This window comes from Eleutherodactylus coqui, chromosome 1, assembly GCF_035609145.1.
Source record: "Eleutherodactylus coqui strain aEleCoq1 chromosome 1, aEleCoq1.hap1, whole genome shotgun sequence".
NCBI lineage: Eukaryota > Metazoa > Chordata > Amphibia > Anura > Eleutherodactylidae > Eleutherodactylus > Eleutherodactylus coqui.
The window spans coordinates 183,370,130-183,386,203 of record NC_089837.1 but is presented as its reverse complement, the minus strand read 5'-3'; the positions used below and the strand labels follow the sequence as shown (position 1 = coordinate 183,386,203).

The 16,074-nt window shown below is 44.4% G+C and overlaps 1 long non-coding RNA gene across 2 annotated transcripts in view; it reads left to right on the top strand.

Moving 5' to 3' along the window:
• The first annotated feature begins 3,012 nt into the window (after nucleotides 1–3,012).
• The window catches only part of LOC136611165 (uncharacterized), a 28,890-nt gene continuing 15,828 nt past the window's right edge, over nucleotides 3,013–16,074 (top strand). The window contains exons 1-3 of one of the 2 annotated variants that reach the window (XR_010790228.1): nucleotides 3,063–3,142; nucleotides 5,609–5,652; nucleotides 9,865–10,186. This is a non-coding gene — a long non-coding RNA (uncharacterized lncRNA). Of the gene's footprint in view, nucleotides 3,143–5,608; nucleotides 5,653–9,864; nucleotides 10,187–16,074 lie in introns of those variants that run through there. The other variant, XR_010790227.1, reaches the window with a different exon arrangement.

Here is a 16,074-nt window from a genome sequence, read left to right as displayed (position 1 = left end):
CACAGGAAGGAGAGGATCCAGCCGGCTTGAGGTGAGGAGACCTGGGAGACTGGAGGAACCAGGAGAAGATTGGCGAGGAGAAGATGTGGTAAGAAGACTGCCGGGGGAGGAATAGGTAAGTATTGTTTATTTTTTAATGACAGAACCCATTTAAAGAAGATGGGGCACATTATGTAGGTACATGATGGCTGCATTGAAAAGGGCATTGTGGCTGTCACAATTATGGGATACCATGGCAGGTAACGTGAGAACAAAACCAGGGAGTGGAGTCTAGGGGATTATTCACGTTTCACCCTTAATTACTATAAGGATATGTTTACCTGTGGCGGAAATATTGCATTGTGTCCACAACAGAAATTCTGCTGAAAATTGTACAGTATTTAAACATCGAAAACGCAGTCAAAATCCATTGGTGCAGATTTTGACTGGAGATCAGCTGCGTACCCGCAGCCGATTTCATAAGACACAGTGCTCAGCTCCGAAGTCTTCAGCTGCCAGCACTGCCTTCACCCGGTACCCGGCGGCTTCTACTGAGCCCAGTGCCACTGGTCAGGTGATGTAGCAGTAACCAGCTGCGCTCAGTGCAGAACAGTTCCAAATACCAGTGCATTGTGACACAAAACATTCAGGACTCAGCTAAAAAGCTGAAAATGAAGAGGAATTTCACCTTTCAGCACGACAACGACCCAAAGCATACTGTCAAATCACCAAAAGAATGGCTTCAGTAGAAGATGATCAAAGTGTTGGAATGACCCAGCCAGAGCCCAGACCCGAATCCCTTTGATAATTTGTGAGTTGACCTGAAGAGGGCGCTACACGAGTTGCCCTCACAATCTCGCAGAACTTTTGCAAGGAAGAGTGGGCAAATATTGCCATCCAAAATGTGCCATGCTGATAGACACCTACCCAAAAAGACTGAATGCTGCCATAAAGCACAGTGTGCATTAACAAAGCATTAGAGGTACTTGTGGGTTATCTGTCACCACTTTTTTAGTACATACCATTCGATGCTATCTCGTAGGCTATTGCCGCGTTTATACCGCCTGAATAATATTATAGATATTTATGTTTTGGAAAAATTAAAAAGAGTTTTAAGGGGTTAATGGACGCTTCATCACAGGATAAAGAGGATCCGGACGGCTGGAGGTGACGTGACCCGGGGGACTGGAGGAGCCAGAAGATCGGTGAAGTGAAGATCTGGTAAGAAGACGGACGGGGGAGAAATAGGTAAAAATAGAATTTTTTTTTTGTATGACAGAACCCTTTTAAGAAACATTTGTGAAATCAATTTAAAAAGTGGTGACAGATAACCGGCAAGTACTGTATCAGTTTTAGGCTACATTCACATGGGTGAGCGCGATACGGAGCCGAGACTCTTCGGTCGATATCCCGCTCACCAATGTGTGATTTTCACAGTGATGGGATGTGTTTTTTAATAAAAAAGTCATCTCATCACTTCTGTGAAATTGTGATCCTCACTTGCGTGAAATCATCGCAAATGTTTCCTATTGGCTTCAATGAAAAAATCCTAATCGCACAGTATGCGAGTACCATGCAATTTTTTTCAAGGTCCCATAGGACACAACAGGCAATTCCTCCCATGGTAATGCCCAAAAAAATAGAGCATGCTGTGATTCCTTTTTTTCCTCGCTGCATGGAAAAATATCGCACATGTGAATAAATACATTTAAAAGATTGGATTCCACATTTGTGCGAGTTTTGCATACATCACATCGCACAAAACACGTGAGTTTCTCATTTGTGTGAATAAGCCCTTATGGTGTGTATACAATGTGATGCAGGAAACAAATTGCGGCATGTTCTATCTCTGTGCATGCTCTTGCATCGCAGCGCCAATTTTTGTCAATGGGACCGGCAGCAGCATCACACCATGTGCTAGATGCACGCGCTGCAAGGTCTTCCCCGAAGTGATGTCAGACTTTTTTGACATGAAAACACCTCGCATCTGCGGGGAATTCACATGGTGGGCAGCGTGATGTGGGGTGCTATTCACAGCATTTCAATAGGGGTTTGTAGACTTTTTATACCCCCTGTAGATTAACTATCCAGTTTATTATATGGATGTATAGATAGGCGGCATACAGCATCTCAGCCGATCCGTATGTCCTGCAGGTGGGTGGAAAGGCTGGGGGCACACTGCTGCTCAGGTCCCATTGGGCCAGTCCAAGCCTGCTGGCACCATTGTAGGTTAAAGGGGTTTTCCAGGGAAAATACTATTGATGACCTAAAACAGGATAGGTCATCAATAGTTGATCGGCTGGGGACTGTTGCTCAGGACGCCCACCGATTAGCAGAGCGACCTCTATCTATATGCAGTGCTGACATGTGCCCGCTAAGCTTATCAGTCGGGGTTCCGAGTGGGGTGGACCCCAGCCGATCCACTATTGATGACCTATCCTGAGGATAGATCATCAATAGTATTTCACTGGAAAACCCCTTTAAGAGTTCTGTGGTGGGAAGTGTTATGGGCGTACCATGATGGGCTGGTTAAAAGGGCACTATGACTGGCAATGAATGTTATAGTGCATCATGGCAGGTTGTATTGAGAGGGCACTGTGGCTGGCACTCATGCATCAGGTGAGATGGCATAATATTATAATCACTGATTACTTCAGGGGGGTTGGTCATCCGGGCATTATTATTGCCAGATTGAAGTCAAGAAGGATTTTTTTCCCTTTAAATGAGGGAAATTGGCTTCTACCTTTCGGGATTTTTTGCCTTCTTCTGGATCCACATTGGGGGGTAATAGGCTGAAGTAGGTGGGCATATGTATTTTTTTCAGCTAAACACTATGTTCCTATGAAAGCTATAAAGAGGAAGTACATAAGGTTGTGGATAACAGAAGTGACATTGTACAAGCAGTGACACATGGCCGCACCCCCGCAACTTCATCAAAGAGCCGAGCTCTTCTGTAGGGCGCTCAGCTTGGGAAATCCCCTCCCCCTTTAAATAACTTGGTACCGCCCTGACCGCGGAGTGGCTCCTGTCTCCTGCAGACCGTCCCATGTTGGGGAGGGGTGTGTTATTCCGGAGTTCATTGACAGCGGTGTATGGGGACATGGGGGTCACATCACATGGGACTGTGCGAGCAGTGAGGTTCCTGGAGAGAGCCGGCACACAGGTGAGGACGCCATATGTAGCGGGGATGTGGAGGCTGTGTTCTCCTGCCGTGCCCGGCACAACTTCCTCACGTGTGGGGCAGCCTGTCTGCTGGAACAGCTGTGACAGCGACCTGCCCGGCCGGGGAAGGGTTAAAGAGGGAGGGAGTAGATGGGCTCCCACAAAGAATATGGCGAGAGCGGCGGCGGAGTGTCCCGGGCTGTGACCCCGCGGGGAGCCGGCAGCTACGGCCCGTCCTCTGCCCTTCACTCCGGTAAGTGACCTTCCCGCCGCTCCCTCCGCCGGCAACTTTCCGTGCCAAGTAGAAACTTCTGGGAAACCGGAAATCATGTCTGCTGATCCCGGAGACGTAATCAACGTGGGAAAGTGCGAGCTGTCATGTGCCCGGCTCAAGGGCACGGGGCACCCGCGGCCTCCGGGCATCCAGGGAGGGCGCTCCCACGATGGTGCTATGTCGGCGATAATCGCGCACAAGTAGGATTTGCAAGTCAGTTATAAGCGCGATGTTTTGCGTCCGCAGCAGCTCAGGCTTTGCGTTGCCATGGTGACAGACTACAAACAAACCAGAGTAGATTGTGCAGTCCTGCCAGCGTCCATCTAGTGGGGAGGTGGTAGTCGGATGAGCAGGACCCCCTTCTTCTGGCAGTGCCCACCCAGGCTGAGCGGATGGCAGACTGCTACAGATGTGCAGGGGTACTTCCCAGAATGCTCTGACTCCAGTGACCTTCAGGGCTTTGGGAGCTCAGGGCCCATTTTCATGGCTGGATGTCGTACAGGCTCAGGAAAAACGGATAGATTTCACTGCGCGTGTATGTCCGCGTTGCATCCCTTGTTTGTTTTTTACAGCCATTTTGCACACAGGCAAAAAAAAAAAAAAAAGAAAAACCGCAAAACGCCCAATTGATGTCACGTTTTTGTTTTTACAGCTTCCTGGCAACATGCATTTAAAAAAAATAAAATAAATTCTGTCCTCCTTCATGTGACGTCCGTGTTTTTGCATAACTTTTACTTTTTGTGTTGCACTCCTATAGATGTTTTTGGGCAATTTTCGTGTTTGAATACTGACCAAAGTGGGACATGCTGCGATATTATCTCATTTATTTATTAGCATCTTTGGTCCATTTATTCTTATTTTTTTAAAGGCATGCTTGAAGGCACCAATTTAGTTTAAAGGCTGCGTGTCCCGTCCCAAAAAAATATAGAATACCCATCTGTGTAAATGGGCCTTATGCTAGCCGTACAGAACATACCCTGCTGCTGGTGCCAGGATATAACATGTATGCGGCCACGTCTGGTTATATTCACCCACCCCCACGTACTCAGAGCTGATATACTGCTTATTTCAGGGGGTTATCCGTGGGCAATATGTGAAGTGTTGATCTGCCAGAGCTATAAGATAACTGCATTTATGTGTATGGCGGCTCTAGTCTCCAGCTCATCTATAACCTCTACCAATATCTGATTGCTGTGAGCCTGCGCCCCTCACCTTTATTCACTGCGTGCCAAATCGGCTGCAATTTGAGAATCCAAGACCACGTGGTTACTAGTGAAGTGAGGCGTCCCCACAGTCGCTCGGTGTAAGCACGGCCACCGACAAGGGCGACTGATAAGTCACTAAGTGTTTCGTTGCAGCTTGCCAAAAAAAAAAGTCGCAGGTTGACCAAACGTAGTCAGCTGTGAAGTCAGTCTTTCATATTTGAAGGACTTGTGAACCAATTAGCATGGCGACCCCTCTATGAAGGCTATCTCGGCAAACCACTAATGAACAATCATTGCTGTCATTCGTACACTTCAGTGATGTTTCACAGCAACTATCTGAAGGGGAGCTGCTTCATGTGGGGGACTTCTAGAAGCAGGATGACACTTCTACCCTTCTTGTGTGCTGATAAGAAATTCCATCACGGTTTAAAGGGGCTATAATCTAATAATCTGTCATTGGACCTCCTCATTTTGTGTGCAGCTCATAGTACCATAACATGTTAGTCTGAAAGGAGACAATGCCCATCCAGTTCAGCCTGTTTCCACCCTCCTTGTTGATCCAGAGGAAGGCAATACAATCTGTCTGTGAGTGGGCATTTATACAATCTGTCTTCTGATAGATTGGCAGCCATAAGGGAGAACGCTTATCTCCTGAGGATCCCTATAAACACTTACTTACAATACCTATTCTGCGATGATGCAAGTGGCACCTTTAAAAGGTGCAGCCGTTAGCTTTGGTGGCCCTTTAAGTCTAACGAGCCGCTGTATATCAACCAATGTGATAAATAAGCGCCATAGGGTTGGGCTTGTGTGTGTGAATTTGCCCTGCCTTTAACTCCTTCTAATGAGAAGCCTTACAGTCCAATATTACTGATGTCTAGAGATGCCTTCTGCAATTGGTGTGGTCTGACCTTGTTGCAATGTCAGCCTTGGCCTGATACATTGTAATGTCGCAGATATAAATCGCCACTTTTCTGTGATGTTGTAGGATGGCTCAAGTGCGGTTCAAGGGTAATGGAGCATCTGTAGAACGTGAGTATATATTTATAATGATACTGTGGAGCGGGGGCTCTAAAGCATTAGTCGAGAGTACAAATACTTTATCTGACACTCCTTTTACTTACATGCATATAAAGTAAACTGCTATTAGATTAGTGGTATCCATGTACATAACGGGGGAAATCTAACGAAGCTAGTTCCCCATGTTCCCTCAGTTCCCCAAGCTAGTTCCCTCAGATACAATATTTTTTTTAAAAAAGGTCATTGTGTTTCCAAATAAAGGGGCAATGGCACTCTGGAGTTTTTAGTTCTCTAAATGGAACTAGTAATGCACAGCATGTAGGTTTTCATGCTAGTTCCATCTACAGCCATGTCCCACCTGTCATATAGCTTACTGTTGTGCTGTTGCTAGAGTTTATTTATTTATTTTTCTATTTATGAAACTCCTAAATAAAAATTGTAACACTTGTGAAGCTACTTGCATCAAGTGTTGTCCATCACAAGCTGAAGTATAGTGCGACCATGTAAGTTCACACCACATCTGGCTGTATACTGTAGTACATGGCCGTGTTTGTTTCTGTCTTGGGTTTTCATTGTTTGTTTTTTGTTTTTTTTTCCCAAATCCTAAAAAATATTGTCAAAAGGGATGCAACATTATACTTGGAGTGGTTTCTCACACCTGCACTCAGGGTTCTGCTTTCCTGCTCCGTGTAGAGCAGGGAAAGGGAATCCACACGGCCGAACAGCTCCGTCTCAGGATGGCTTTGAACATACCCTCACTCATGACCTGAAGGTTGCAGGTTTTATGGTCTGAAGATAGTGGCAGCCTGCACTCTGTATTCGGCACGTGTTGTTGTTTTTTGCTTCTTCTTCTCCCAGATGTATACTCACATCTAAGGAAATGTTTGAGGCCTTCAGCACAGATCCATCCCAAAATTCCAGATAAAATTGCACAGCATAATGGTCTATTTCATCCAGGAAAATGCTGGAGGGCATGGTGGAAGCTGGACTGACCCCATTATAGTCATTGAGGGCATGGTGGAAGCTGGACTGACCCCATTATAGTCATTGAGGGCATGGTGGAAGCTGGACTGACCCCATTATAGTCATTGAGGGCATGGTGGAAGCTGGACTGACCCCATTATAGTCATTGAGGGCATGGTGGAAGCTGGACTGACCCCATTATAGTCATTGAGGGCATGGTGGAAGCTAGACCGACCCCATTATAGTCATTGAGAGCATGGTGGAAGCTGGACTGACCCCATTATAGTCATTGAGAGCATGGTGGAAGCTGGACTGACCCCATTATAGTCATTAGCGGCATGGTGGAAGCTGGACCGACCCCATTATAGTCATTGAGGGCATGGTGGAAGCTGGACCGACCCCATTATAGTCATTGAGAGCATGGTGGAAGCTGGACTGACCCCATTATAGTCATTGAGAGCATGGTGGAAGCTGGACTGACCCCATTATAGTCATTGAGGGCATGGTGGAATCTGGACTGACCCCATTATAGTCATTGAGAGCATGGTGGAAGCTGGACTGACCCCATTATAGTCATTGAGAGCATGGTGGAAGCTGGACTGACCCCATTATAGTCATTGAGGGCATGGTGGAATCTGGACTGACCCCATTATAGTCATTGAGGGCATGGTGGAAGCTGGACTGACCCCATTATAGTCATTAGGGGCATGGTGGAAGCTGGACTGACCCCATTATAGTCATTGAGGGCATGGTGGAAGCTGGACTGACCCCATTATAGTCATTGAGGGCATGGTGGAAGCTGGACTGACCCCATTATAGTCATTGGGGTCTGTCCAGTGCCGTTCAGTTCTGTCATAGGTTGGATCAGATTCTGACAGGTATTTAGTTTTACTGCTCTTGTATTGGAACAGGAAAACCAAATTCATGAAAGCAAGTGTGACCCGAGTCGGTAAAAAAGAGGGTGCATATGGTTACTGCACATCAGAACTTTAACTGAGATATAGAGCAGAAAATGTGTTGAAACTGACTATTACACACCAAATTCAGTATTTATGAAGCGATTCCTACCGTGCCTTCTGATGCCAACCGCTGTATTCATTTGGAGTTGGCGTGGATGGAGGGGTGGAGGGGGTGTAAAAAGTGGCTTTGTCTCCAAGCAGCTATATAGCAATATTTTTTATTTGCACGTTCTGTTTTTGTGATCCAGGCCTGTAGGTTCCATCAGTGCCAGCTTGTCTGCTCTCAGCGCGGCTATGGCACAAGTAGTTCACATCCTAACAACCTCTGCAGGAAAGCTGCTGAGCATTTCATGTTATCAGCTTGCAGACAGGAGTAATACTGGTAAAGAACAGAATGAGAAATTGCTAGTTAAGCAGTTCAGTCTCTGAATCGGAGCTTAACTAGTGTTAGCAGAATATGGATTTTAGCAAACGTTCTCCCGCTTTGAGTAACCGGAATTACAAGTTGGATCTCGGTTACATTTTTTTTCTGCATTTAAATCTTTCTTTGACCTTTTCTCTAAAGATAATCCAGATGTTAGACTGATGACAGGATGCGTTCTGCTAAAATTAGTTTCCTTTCCATCAGAGTATGAGGCGAAGATCGGACGTATAGGCAGCCAAATGAAGCTTCAATCAACAAAGTCTTTTCTAGTATTACTGGATACACATTGTAAGCCGGTAAGAGGAACGTAAGAGAGGTATAGTTTGTTGTCATTTCACACCCGCGGGAAATACCTGTTGGTCCTGAGCAGTTCTATTACTAATGAAACCTGGATTGTCAATAGTAGGGATTTCTTTATGCAACCTCTGAAAACGCCTGTTCACACTAGCATCATGGCTTTCACCAATAACAGGCATGGCAACCTTAGGCTTTGTTCACAATGGCCTTTTCCCTTTTGCTTCACTTGATTCTTCATGGCAGCAAGGCTACATGACGACTTTAGTTAGGGCGGTTCCACATCTGCATCGGAGGCTCCGTTGCAGATCCGGCTGCAAATACCGGAAGAAAGAATGCTGCATTCAGCTCTTTTTCTTTCATCCCCTAATTGGAGAGAAAGCAGGCGGACCCCTTTATAGTCAATGGGGTCTACCCGGCACTGTTCCGTTCCTTCCAGAGACAGAGCCGTTCGGATTCCTCTTTCCTGCTCCCCAAATGGAGCAGCAGAGCGGAATCCCCAGCACAAGTGTGAAACCAACCTTAGACCGGTCTCGGACGACCGGAATTGAATTGCGGATTCTGCGATTGGCATCCATGTGGACGATTCACAGTAAAATGCCTTTTCAAATTTTTCTTCACACAAATCAAACTGCATATCCCACGAGCGGAAGAAAAATCACAGCATGCTCTATTTTAAAGCGGAATCCACATGGATGTCAGTGGAGACGTCTGACCTGCAGCCCATATGCAATTAGCATTGTGTATGGGCTGCGGGTACCCACGCCATCGCTAAACAACGGAGTGCAAACAAGTAAACAAGTAAACAAAAAAACCAAACCTGTACTGCACATGACCGCTTGCAAGCCTCCGCAGCATGCGCAATACAGTAAAGTGCCATACACAGGGTCACCGCCCGGGCTCACAGCTGGTATCCACTGCAGAATCCAACCTGTTCATGTGAAGCCAGCCTTACACAACCAAAAAACATATGATTAGCCAGCGACTATATTTATTTTTAATAGCTGTGATTTAGCAGTTACATATAATAATCATACACCTGTTACATTTGGACATAGCTTACATTGAGGCTTATGCTGGCAATGTCACGTGAGACCTAAGACCACCAATTCCAGCATGTAGCAACTACCTTGGCAATCATTAGCTGAACACTGCACTGTTGCATTGAGTGGCGAAAGTCGCTGAGTTGCCCTAACCTTGTGGCACAGTGTTGTTCTTGCTCTCAAACATACCTGATGTAAAATATGATGGGCCCCATTACTAGCCAGTAGGATTTTTTTGGATTTAGTCAAAAAATGGGTCAGTCTAGCTGTCATGAACGTAAGTCATGCAGCCAAAAATCTAAAGCATTCTCACTGTTAACTCCGGAGTAGAAGCTACTACCATAATATGATTGTACGTGGTGACAAAGCATATGGCACTGCATTATCAGCTGTCAGGGGCTGGGCAGCGGCTGCCGGCAGTATGCTTTGATAGGAAGGCTGTGGTGTGCTAGAAATAAAATCCCACATTCAAAACTTTAGCCTCAAATATTCAACTTGCATAGATATTGATGTTATTAGTAGCTCTTGTCTTTCGTTTCAGGATTAGTCTTCCCCTCCTTATTTGTCACCGGGCCACTACAGCATGTCATTTAATAACAATGTCCCTCCGGAGCTCCTGTTCCTGCTATGGATACCAGTCTGTCTGTCTACTCTTCATTGGCTGGATGCAAGTTGCAGCCGATCTTTGCCTTCACCTGGGTGTGCAATTACAGTGAAGCCCAGATCTATAGGCTATATGGCACTTGGAGGGGATTTACCATGCATATTCTGCTGCAAACTACAGTGCAGTGCAAGTGAGTGGGGTTTTACGGCTTGCTACCAAAATTCAAAACTGCTGCCTAATCTATTCTGCATTAAAAAAGTGGCACATATTTGCTAATTTCACTTTTTGGTATTATTAATAATGCAATTCACTGTCCAATATACATTAAAAAAAAATATATATATTTTTAAAATTTTTTTTTTTTCCCCATTCCCCACAGCAAATCCATCCTGTGTGATCATGGCCTAATAGGTTAAAATGCTCACAGCACGGTATTTTGGGGATATTGGGAACCCTATCACGAGTCTACGGTCTATTTCTGGTCATATGTTTTGTCTATGACAGGTTGAATCTTCCCTCTTTATATAAGTGTATGACTGCAGATAGTTTACATCTACACTGCTTCTGCATGCCATTGAAGGCAAAGTTCTCTGCCTACATAATTGTCATTTTCGGTGTTGTGTATGTAGTGCTGTTGTGACAACATTTGTCACGTCCTCTGCTTGTCCTTGAATAACTCTCATGCTTTGGTAGTGGAAATTTTTTTCCTCTGAACCTCTCAGTTTGTCTGTATTCCATCCAGGATTCAGCGTGAATTACCCTGCCGTATGTCACACATGCTTCTGCATTTTGTCAGGTCAATATTTTTTTGGCCACAAGCCAGCTCCCATTGTGATCAAAGTTCACTCATTGGCGTTCTGTTCCCATCCCCGTCACATAACATGACAGCTCCATGCTGATTCGACCTGAATTAATCTGAGACGTGTAATGTGTTCTTCTTTGAACTGCATAATCTACCTAACAACTTAATCTTTTGATTCACAATGAGAAATATAACAGGATTATTTGTCTCGGCTAAGAAAAGTTTTTATGGCAGTTTTCTTTGCACTCAGATGGCACACCGTTTATAAAATGAGTAACTCTGAGTTTTATAGAAAGAAGACGAAAAGTAGGTAAAAGAACCATCACATACAAAATAACTTCAATGCTGTTTTAAATGGCAGGTAATCCCTTTCTGAAGCATCTTGTACACATTGTTTCTATCCTGCGTTTTTTTTTGCTGACGGCGACTTTTTAAGATAACCAGATGTCCACTTTCATTGCTTCTTACTTGCCGAATTCTACAGATGCTGTATACAGACTATTCCTAGATGAAATACAGGTTACTGGGATATGGTAAGGCCTCATGCACACGGGCACACACTGATTCCCCGTGGGAAATCCTGCATGGAATCCTCCCGTGCCCACTGCCTCCGTACCTGTCAGATCTTTTTTTTTTTTTTCTGTATGCGGATGTGCTGCACATGCGCAGTACAGATTTTTCAGCACCGTCGCCTAGGCAATGACGCGGATCCGTGACACTTACACAATGCTCATTGCAAAAGTGCTGCAGCAGGGACGGCTTCCATGGCCTTCAATAGAGCATGCTGCGATTTTATTTCGGCCCGTAGGAACCACCAATAAAATCTGGTGTGGTTGGAGAGAGGAATCTCCACACACATCAATGGGCACATTGAGCAGCGGATCACCTGTGCTTGCTGACAAGCGTGGAATCCGCTGCTCAATTTGCCCCATGTGCATGAGGCCTAAAACAATGCATGTCTCTTAACTCATGGGGTAAACCTGACACGCAGGGCTCACATGGGCAGATCGGATTCTGCATGCGGTAGGCCTTCAGCGGTTTCCGGCTGTGAGCCCGGCTGGCGATCCTGCATACCTTCTTTGATCATGCGCAGTACAGGTTTTGTCTTTTTTTGTTCAAGATTTGAATTTCTTGCGCCATTGCTTAGTGATGACACGGGTACCCGCTGCCCATACGCAATGTTAACTTTAGATGCTTGTTTTATTTACATGCCTTATAATGCCTACGATTTGCCACGGATCCTCCACACAGATTCCGATCACAGATTCCACAATTAGAATCCGCCTGTGTGAGCCCAGCCATACTGTGGTCCGTTTCCAAACTTTAGACCCCATGGACACTGTTAACTGTGGGGTGTAGGTTGTGTAATGGCAAATGGCCTCAACCCTGTGCCACCGTGTGATACTTGGCACTGTATGTCATTGAGTGCAGATGTTCCAGTTGGCCACAGCCCCTCCACCATGATGTGATGCCTATGGGAATGTATAAAAGACAAGGAAAAAATGAAAAATGTATTAAGTTATTGTCCTAGTTCGGGGGCTGCATTCAGACGAACGTATATCGGCTCGGTTTTCCCGCCGAGCCGATTATACATTGTCCTCGTGTGCAGGGGGGGGGGGGGGGATGGAAGAGCCAGGAGCAGGAATTGAGCTCCCGCCCCCTCTCTGCCTCCTCTCCACCCCTCTGCACGATTTGCAATGAAAGGAGGCGGGACGGGGGCGGGGCTAAGTTTCAAGAATTAGCCCCGGCCCACCTCTCCCCATTGCAAATAGTGCAGAGGGGCGGAGAGGAGGCAGAGAGGGGGCGGGAGCTCAGTTCCTGCTCCTGGCTCTTCCATCCCCCCCCCCCCCCCCGCACACAAGGACAACGTGTATCGGCTCGGCGTGAAAACCGAGCCGATATACGTTCGTCTGAATGCACCCTGAAGCTGTGGCCATAGCAGACCTGATACACGCTACCACATGGACAATACTGTAGTGAGATCTGCCATCTATTTTCTTCATAGCCACTCCTTAAAGTGGTTTACATAGAGTATACATTATAATTTGTCTGCTTTTAATTGACCTTTAGAAGCTGATTTTTGTTAATCATACTCCAGCATTAAACGTCTGGTTGACTGATCACTTTTTCTCCCTTTCAGCCATGCTTAGCATATCAAATGAGAAGAGTAATTGTCTCGTATCAAACCAGAAGTTAGGGAAGTTTTACTTCTGCCTGAAGCCGTCTACTCGCAAAAAAATGTTGAATCTGAATCTCTTCCTGTCATTAATTGTTTTATAGGGTGTGTCTGAAAGGCTAGGGAAGTAATGGAAATACTCCAGTATATGTACCCAGGAATTTTGTCCTTCCTCTTTGTTTTTAGTAACTGAACAACCTTGAGAGCTTTGAAGGTTATGAGTTGTACCATAGCAACTGAGCATTCAGTGCCACTTTTTTTTTTTTTTTTGTACGTTGAACGTTCCCTCACATTGTGGATTCACTGTTTTGCTTTTCCTTCCATCTGATAGTTAACCTTTTCTTCTAGTCTTCGTAAAAGTATTGCATTGCCAAGTGCGCCTCTTACCTCTAATTACTCCTTCAAACCTGTTTTATCACTTTCTGGGAACGTGAGACCTGCCTACCAACCAGCATCAGTAAGCAGTGCCTTGCACGGTCCCTGCCAGTGATACTATTCTTCCCTTCTACTGGTTTCAGCTTGGATCACTGCGCCACTAAAGGCAACAGTTTTCGATATTTGTTTCTCCAAAGACCTACATTCAGTGTGGTAAAGTCACACCATGAATGTGTATTCAACCTTCAGTGCTACAATTTAGATGTAATCTCAAGAAAACTAACTTGTAAATGGCTTGTATTGTACTGATCTGGAGCTATAGGCTGCTTTATACTCAGAGCTGCAATCACAATTCTGCCGGTTACTATTTAAATAAGTCAAAAAAGCGTTCTGAGAGAATTTTGTGCTATCCTAGATTTTTTTGTTTTCAGTATTTTTAATGTATAGCTTTCGAGAGTGCACAAAAAGCGGTGGGATTTGCGCTCGGAAGCCAGCAGAATTGTGAGTACACGGCATTTTTTGGAAACTCAACATTGTTTTAAGGTACCTTTTATGACTATTGGCTGAACAATTGCTCGAATGAGCGAATCAAAACAATTATGTCCCGTGTAAACATGGCCGCCAAACAAATGACAAGTGAGGGTTTAATTGTCGTTAAGTTTTCGCTCACTTAAAAAATAGTCTTTGCTGGATGAAAAGGAACCTGGTGTAAAGAATAGTCTCTTATGTTTGAGGAACTTGTGAAGAATCTGCTTGGAGAAAAATCTCTGACCCTCAACTTTTCTGAGCAGCCAATGGGATGATGGTTGCTTATTGTACAGGTACTCGTGGTGGCATTCTTTCTTGAGGCAGAAAACATGGACAGATGTTAGCTACAGGTCAATGAGATGTTGTTGGTGCTGTTTCTTTTTGTTTTGTGGTTTTGGGGCATTTTTGTATTGGCTTCACTTGGCAAAGGAAAAAAGTGGAACATAAATTTTATAAAAAGCATATAAAAAGTAAAAAATTTGAAATGCATTTTTTAGTGTCACTTTTGGCCCCTAAATAAGGGCATGTGAAGAAAGCCTAAATCAGAACGGGCTACGAGTTGTATACCAGAACGGTGAAGGAATAGATTTACACACTTCCTTATTTTCCTATAGAGATTATATCTGTACGGAAAATGTCATTCAAAGCTGAAGTTGCATGCTAACCTTTTAGAAAGCTAGTTAATCTCTTCGGAAATCTCCAGTTTAATGGGAGAACTGTGAAAGTAAACTTGTAATCTCTAGATAATGTTTTCTTATGGAGCGAAGTTAGAGAGAAGTTAGACTTTAGCATGGAGTTTTTGGAGTTCTTTCCTCTAGGATTGAAATTCTAAATAAAGTGATCCTTCTCATTATATGCTTGTGAATATATATATATATATATATATATATATATATATATAGAACATATGTTCCAAGTGACTGTCCGGCTTCAACTACATAGCTCTTTAAATTCCAGAAGTGGAATAGTAATTGAATAAGGCCTCATGTCCACCACCGGGTCGGGTACAGCGGACTTGAGCCGTAAAGTTTTTTTATCGGCTTGATGGACATGTCCACACTGAAAAAAACATTTCACATTCTAGCGATAATGTTCTATTTAAATGATATGTTTTTCAGTAAGTATCATAGACTAGAGCTACATTTACAGTCCTGCTGGATGTCACTGGAAACCTGTTCTAAAATGGTGTTCAACGGTGGATATACCCTTTTTCATTTTGTTAGTCAACTCAACTTAGTAACCAAAAATGGGCAGGACCTGCTTCTCTGTTCCCAAGGTTGAATGGCACCAAGCCTCGTCCTCTGTCTCTTCCGGATAATACAAGTTATATTAATATGTCATAGCATATTTAGCAGGGACTCCATTTACATGTCACATAGTGCTGCTTATTTCTTTCTCTTGGTCTTTCTGGACAAGCGAATATATTTAATAGAATGTAGAAAGTTAATTTCATGTTTTTCCTGCACAAATGGCTTTTAAAACTGTCTACATATATTAAAGACCTGCTGATATTTCTGTTATTCTGTAACCTGCAGCAATTAATTAATCAGTTATGAAATGGAAATGTGTGTGCATAGTACAAAGTTAATTGTATCGCTTGTTAATGTTTTACCTGGGCAAGAACATTTCTCAGATTCCTTCTGTAATGGTTGATATACTTTATGAGCCGCATAGCTGATGTGCAGAAGCTTGAGCTTTCTGTATATACGACATGGTATATACAGTATATATACGGCAATATATATTGACATGGTTTGCATCTGCAAATGCGCACTCAGATTTGCCCCATTTAGTTTGTACTGAATTGGCATGCAGATCTCCGGCTTCTATAAACGCAAAACCACGTTAAATGCAAAGATCCCTTTAAAATAGGACTTTGGAACTAATCTGGCATTGATCACTGTGTGAACATAGCCTTGGTGTGGCAGCTTCCTCCCTCTTCAGTGGTCTGCTTACAGACTCTCTGTTAAGACTCCTTTAAAGGGAACCTGTCATGAGGAGATACATTTGAAACCACCAGCACAGTGTATTGGAGCATTACACAACAGTCCACGCACTACTTGCACCCAAAAAAAGGCCATTTTGCAGTAACTTGAAGTCTTCCTCTATATTTTGCATGCCCTGTATGTAAATGCACCACCTCAAATCAGAGCCTGCGCATCAGCCCTCTGAGTCAGCGCATCACAGATGAAGCATGGCCACTTCTCGCCGTCACCTCCTGTGTGAGGACGTTGGGATTACTAGTGCTGAAGTCTCATGTGCATGC